We start from the raw sequence: 6,000 nt of genomic DNA, 5'->3' as shown, positions 1-6,000 counted from the left end.
GTGTTGAGGTTGCCCGGGATGTGAGTGGCTTGCAGCGACTTCAGGTGCTGCTGTCTCCGGAGGAGGAGACGGCGGGTGAGTTGTGACATACAGCGAGAGCGCAGACCGCCTTGGCGGTTGACATATGCTACCGCTGCCATGCTGTCCGTCTGAACTAGCACGTGCTTGCCCTGGATCAACGGCCGGAACCTCCGCAGGGTGAGCAGAATTGCCAGTAACTCGAGGCAGTTGATGTGCCAACGCAGTCGTGGACCCGTCCAGAGGCCGGCGGCTGCGTGCCCATTGCAAACAGTGCCCCAGCCCGTTTTGGAGGCATCTGTCGTGACCACGACAAGCCTGGAGACCAGTTCTAGGGGAACACCTGCTCGTAGAAATGAGAGTTCGGTTCAAGGGCTGAAAAGACTGTGACAGACTGACGTAATGGCCATGCGGTGTGTCCCGTGGCGCCATGCCCGTCTCGGGACTCGAGTCTGGAGCCAGTGCTGAAGCGGCCTCATATGCATCAACCTGAGTGGGGTGGCCACCGCCGAGGATGCCATATGCCCCAGGAGCATCTGAAAAAGTTTCAGTGGAACCGCTGTTTTCTGTTTGAATGCCTTCAAACAGGCCATCACCGACTGGGTGCGCTCGTTCGTAAGGTACGCCATCAAGGAGACTGAGTCCAACTCCAAACCGAGAAAAGAGATGCTCTGAACCGGGAGGAGCTTTCTCTTTTCCCAGTTGACCCGAAGCCCTAGTCTGCTGAGGTGTGAGAGCACCAGGTCCCTGTGTGCGCATAACCCGTCTCGAGAGTGAGCTAAGATTAGCCAGTCGTCGAGATAGTTGAGAATGCGAATGCCCACCTCCCTTAACGGGGCAAGGGCAGCCTCTGCGATCTTCATAAAGACGCGAGGAGACAGGGACAGGCCGAAAGGTAGGACTTTGTACTGATACGCCTGACCCTCGAACGCGAACCGCAGGAAGGGTCTGTGTCAAGGAAGGATCAAGACGTGAAAGTACGCATCCTTCAGGTCTACCGCCGTGAACCAATCTTGATTCCGGACACTCGCTAGAATGCGTCTTTGCATCAGCATCTTGAAAGGGAGTCTGTGTAAAGCCCGGTTCAGTACTCGCAGGTCCAAGATTGGCTGCAACCCACCACCTTTTTTCGGTACGATGAAGTAGGGGCTGTAAAACCCTTTCTTCATCTCGGCTGGAGGGACAGGTTCTATCGCGCCCTTCCGTAGGAGGGTAGCGATCTCCGCGCGCAGAGTAACAGCATTTTCACCCTTGACCAAGGTGAAGTGAATACCGCTGAACCTGGGCAGGCGCCTGGTGAACTGAATCACGTAGCCGAGTCGGACGGTCCGGACCAGCCACCGCGATGCCATGCGTCCAAATTCCGCACGAGGGGGACCAAGGGGACAACGTCGTCGGACGTACCGGCAGGTGGGGCCTCGCGGCGGGGTGGAGCGTGAGGTGCCACAGCACGTCATGGCCGTGCTGAGTCTAGGGACATCAAGCACTTACCTGGCTCCTTGTGACCACCCCCGGAACAGCCTGAGACGGGGGAGGAAGAGGCCTGTCCTCGTAACCCGTGGAGGCTGCCACATCGGGGTGGCTGCGTGCCACAGCTGGGCACTCAGGGGCGGAAAGGGCACCGCTGGAGCGCCAATCCTGCAAGAAAAAGCCCATGGACGGTAGTCGTGGTGACGACCGTACAAACCGGGTATGTGACCCAGGGAGGAAGGAAGCCGCTCTTTTGCTCCGCCCTGCCGCGAGGCCCCACCTGCCGGTACGTCCGCCGACGTTGCCCCCTTGGTCCCCCTAATGCGGAATTTGGACGCATGGCTTGCGCTCCCCAATCCATCACGGTGGCTGGTCCGGACCGTCTGACTCGGCTACGTGATTCAGTTCACCAGGCGCCTGCCCAGGTTCAGCGGTATTCACTTCACCTTGGTCAAGGGTGAAGTCGGCCTCGCCCATCTCGACCAGGTTGAGCCACAGGTGACGCTCCTGGACCACTAGTGTGGCCATTGTCCGCCCGAGAGACCGCACCATGACCTTCGTCGCCCGGTGGGCGAGGTCGGTCACCGAGCGCAGTTCCTGCATCAAATCTGGGCGGAACTACCCTCGTGCAGTTCTTTCAGCGCCTTGGCTTGGTGGACCTGCAGGAGAGCCATGGCGTGCAGGGCAGAGGTGGCTTGTCCAGCAGCACTGTAGGCCTTAGCCGTCAGGGAAGACGTGAGCCTACAGAGCTTGGACGGGAACTTAGGGCGACCACTCCAGGTGACGGCGCTCTGCGGGCATAAGTGCACCTCGAGTGCCTTATCCACCGGGGGAATCCCCGTATAGCCCCTGGCCGCCACACCATCGAGGGTAGTGAGAGCGGGAGAACTGCGGAGTCGGGGTTGGGCAGTAAAAGATGCCTCCCACGACTTCGTCAGCTCCTCATGCACCTCCGGGAAGAATAACACTGGAGCGGGGCACGGCTGTTTTGAGCGCCGCCGCGAGCCCAGAAACCAATCATCAAGCCGCGAGGGTTCAGGGGAGAGCGGAGGGTTCCACTCTAACCCGACGCTCGCGGCCGCCCGGGAAAGCATGTCCTTCATTTCGGCATCGGCCTGTGAGTGGGTGACCGTCCCCAGCTGAGGCTTCTGCGTCCGACTGGACAAGCCCGCTCTCCGATGCTGCGCTCGAGAGCTCATCATCTTCACGGGCCCCGAACAAGAAGCCAGACTCACCGTGTGATGAGCCGGTGAACTCATCCGGAAGCCTGATTGGGGCAGACGAGCGTGCTGGGGAATGGGAGGTCCGCGGGGGGATACCCGGCAGAGGCGATCCCATTGAGTTCCCCAAATCGCCCCCAGTGCTAGCCGCGCTGACCTCATACCCGTAGGTAGGAGGACCAAGGCAGGGAGCCGCTGGGGTGGCTTGCTTTCTTACGAAAGCAAGCCACGACCACAACGTTGCCATGGTCATGTTCTCGCAGTGAGAACATGAACCATTCATAAACGCTGCCTCTGTATGTGTTGCGCCCAGACACGAAAGACAGTGATCATGACCATCCGAAGTTGAGAGAAAACGACCGCAACCAGGAATAACACATGATCGGAAAGGCATCTTTAGAAAGACGTGTCTTTAAAAAGACGTTCCATGTGTGCGCTCTTTTAGAGAAATATACTCTTTTAGAGGGGAAAAACACTCTTTCAGAAGATATACTCTCTAGTTTTTCTGCCGAAGTGCCCAGGGGTGTCCTCTGCAGTGCACCAGTGCAGAGGAGGGAGAAGGCACTGAAATGCGCCCTCAGATGTGAATGAACAGTGCTATTCAGCTCAATGAGCATGACCGTTCGGATCCGAAGAGAAAATCTGAATGAGTGGTTGCATGCCAGCTCCTTTTATACCCGTATGTCCGGGGGAGATTTGTTTCAAAGCTGTATGATTAGCTTTCTTCCATGGAACACCAAAGGAGATTTTAGACAGTATGCTAGCATCTTTTAAGCACACAAACATAGTGAATGGTGACTGAGGTCATTCTGCCTACCATCTTTTGTGTTCTATGATAGAAAGAAAATTATGTGGGTTTGGAACAACATAAGGGTGAGTAAATTATGACAACGTTTTCATTTTCAAATGATTTATCCCTTTAACATACTGTTGCATTGCTCTTTCTGTCGTCACAATAAAGTATATTACACACATAAATCTACAAGCAGTTTTGTTTTTGGTATCAGGTGATCAAATTATAAAGGCTTACTATAGCGTAATAGTTTTCCTTCATCACATCAAAACTCCCTCTATTCTCTTCTTTTTCCTTGTCTCATTCTTCTCTCATTCTCCAGCAAATAGAAAGATGGTTTGCCTAATATATGATTTTACATGGCTTTCTTCCTTTACCCTACCCTTTCTGCAATTCTAATTTCTTCTAATATGTAAATATTTGTGCTTCTTCCTATCTCAAATCTCTGTGACCTTGTCAGTGCTATTCTAAGATACGGACCATATAAAACACCCTTCAATTCCTACAGTAGCTAATGTGTATTACAAAGCATTTTTCATGGCCAACAAAGAGAAAAAAATCTAAATCTAAATCCTCTGATGAAAATAAATATGAATGATGAAGTCAAGCATACAGCAGCTAAAGCTAGGCTACGTGTTAAATGGCAAGGCACCTAAGCCATACTTCTAATGGAAAACTTGGATTAAAGCCCAGACAAATAGAACATATAAAAACAGAAACCCCTCTCTTGTGATATAAAGAAGAAACATGTCTGTCAAGAGTATAGGTGAAAACATTCAAATATACTAAACTAGTTGTGCCATTTGCTACATTTACAAATGGTGACATACAATTTGTGTGGTAATTTCAACAAATGTAGGTTAAAGGGATAGTTCACCCAAACATGAAAATTTTGTGATTGGTGACTGAGACTAACATTCTGCCTAGCATCTCCCTTTGTGTTCCGTGAAAAAAAAAAAAGAAAGAAAAAAAAAGAAAGTTAAACAAATTTGGAACAACATGAGGTAAATGATGTAAATAATAATTAAGTAATTTTTTTTTTTTTGAATAAACTATCCCTTTAAAGTCTAGTCTGCATAGTACTAACTTTGTGGTGCACTTCTCTTTGGTCTTGGTACTGTACATGTTACTTTTTCAAGATCCCCTTTAGTTCTCATTTTTGTTTGGGGACAGTCAATCAAGAAGACGCTAGAAGAAAAGCAGCTGTGATAAACACAGGTAACTAGGCCTCTTGTCACAGGAAAAGGTAACTACTGTGCAGCTTGTACTTTTTGTTTATGTTACCTTGTTAAATCACTTCACACCTGAAACCTTAGCTCTATGGACAAAAGGTCCACCCCTGAGGAGATCTACTGTATTTGCAGCCTCTTGAGTTGCAGAAGTCGGACCCAGCTTGCATATTCATCATCTAGGCAGGCAGTAGCATAGCACTGCTGTGGCTACACAACACAATTGTTTTTTTTAATATCTGGAAATTGGTGGCTCCTCCTTGCAGGCAAAATGCGGAACTCAGGGAGGGAGTACTAGGTATATTGCCAGAGTCCATCTTGCTTGCTGAAGGCTATCCACTTGAGTCATGAGGTAACTGTCAACCTGTTGGACCTAGTTGGGTCAGGTGACATTATTATAGTAAGAGAGTTTTGGGATCATTAAAATCAGACTAGACCAGGGGCTTTGGGATTCATTCATTAATCTAGTAATCTTTGGGACCTTGTTTTTAGTAGACTGTGTTAGAGCCCAGGGCACTCTGTAGGGCCGCTGCCTGACAAGAACTCCAGGGAGAGTGAGGATGCCATGTTGCACTATGTTTGCCTGTCCAATGTTACCTGGAAAAGCTTTGGTGAATTAAGAGATTTATTCCTTAAACTCTTATTTTTAAGAGGTGAAGAACTAATTTTGGCAAGGAATACTGCTCTGTCTGCTTTCAGTTGGGTTGGGTATGTCACAGGAAACCATTTATGGCACTTGCCAAGAAGATTCTTAATGGAAATAAAGGCAAGAACTGGGATAAAGTTTGCATGCCTGTTTACTGATAGTCACCTCAGTTAACTCAGTTCCTCCATCGGCTAATTAACACATGATGGCAGAGAAAGGGACAATATTACAAGAGATATAACTTTTGTTGGTCTCATCAATCTGCTCATGACCTCCACTGTTTTAAGAATGAGGAGAAGACAGAACAAAAATGGTGTTGCTGGTATGTGCACTAAAATGTTGTGACCAGCAATGCTCTAGTGTTTGGCTAGGCGATGCTCCAGGATGGATCTAACTGCTTCCCAAAATGCAAGATGCATGTGATGCTTGAGGGAAACTTTTCTCACTCTACAGAGGCCAGACTGATCTCACAGTGTAATCAGAAACAGTAGGTTGACTTTTCTTTAGCTAAAATTGGTCTGTTCTTACAGAAATTTGAAACACTGCCACCTGTGGCCAAAGCAGTACATGTTGTTGAGCGTATAGACCAATCCTTTGGCAACATCACCTCTTATGTCACACACA

Source organism: Myxocyprinus asiaticus, chromosome 1, assembly GCF_019703515.2.
Source record: "Myxocyprinus asiaticus isolate MX2 ecotype Aquarium Trade chromosome 1, UBuf_Myxa_2, whole genome shotgun sequence".
NCBI lineage: Eukaryota > Metazoa > Chordata > Actinopteri > Cypriniformes > Catostomidae > Myxocyprinus > Myxocyprinus asiaticus.
Note: the sequence above shows the minus strand (reverse complement) of the source record.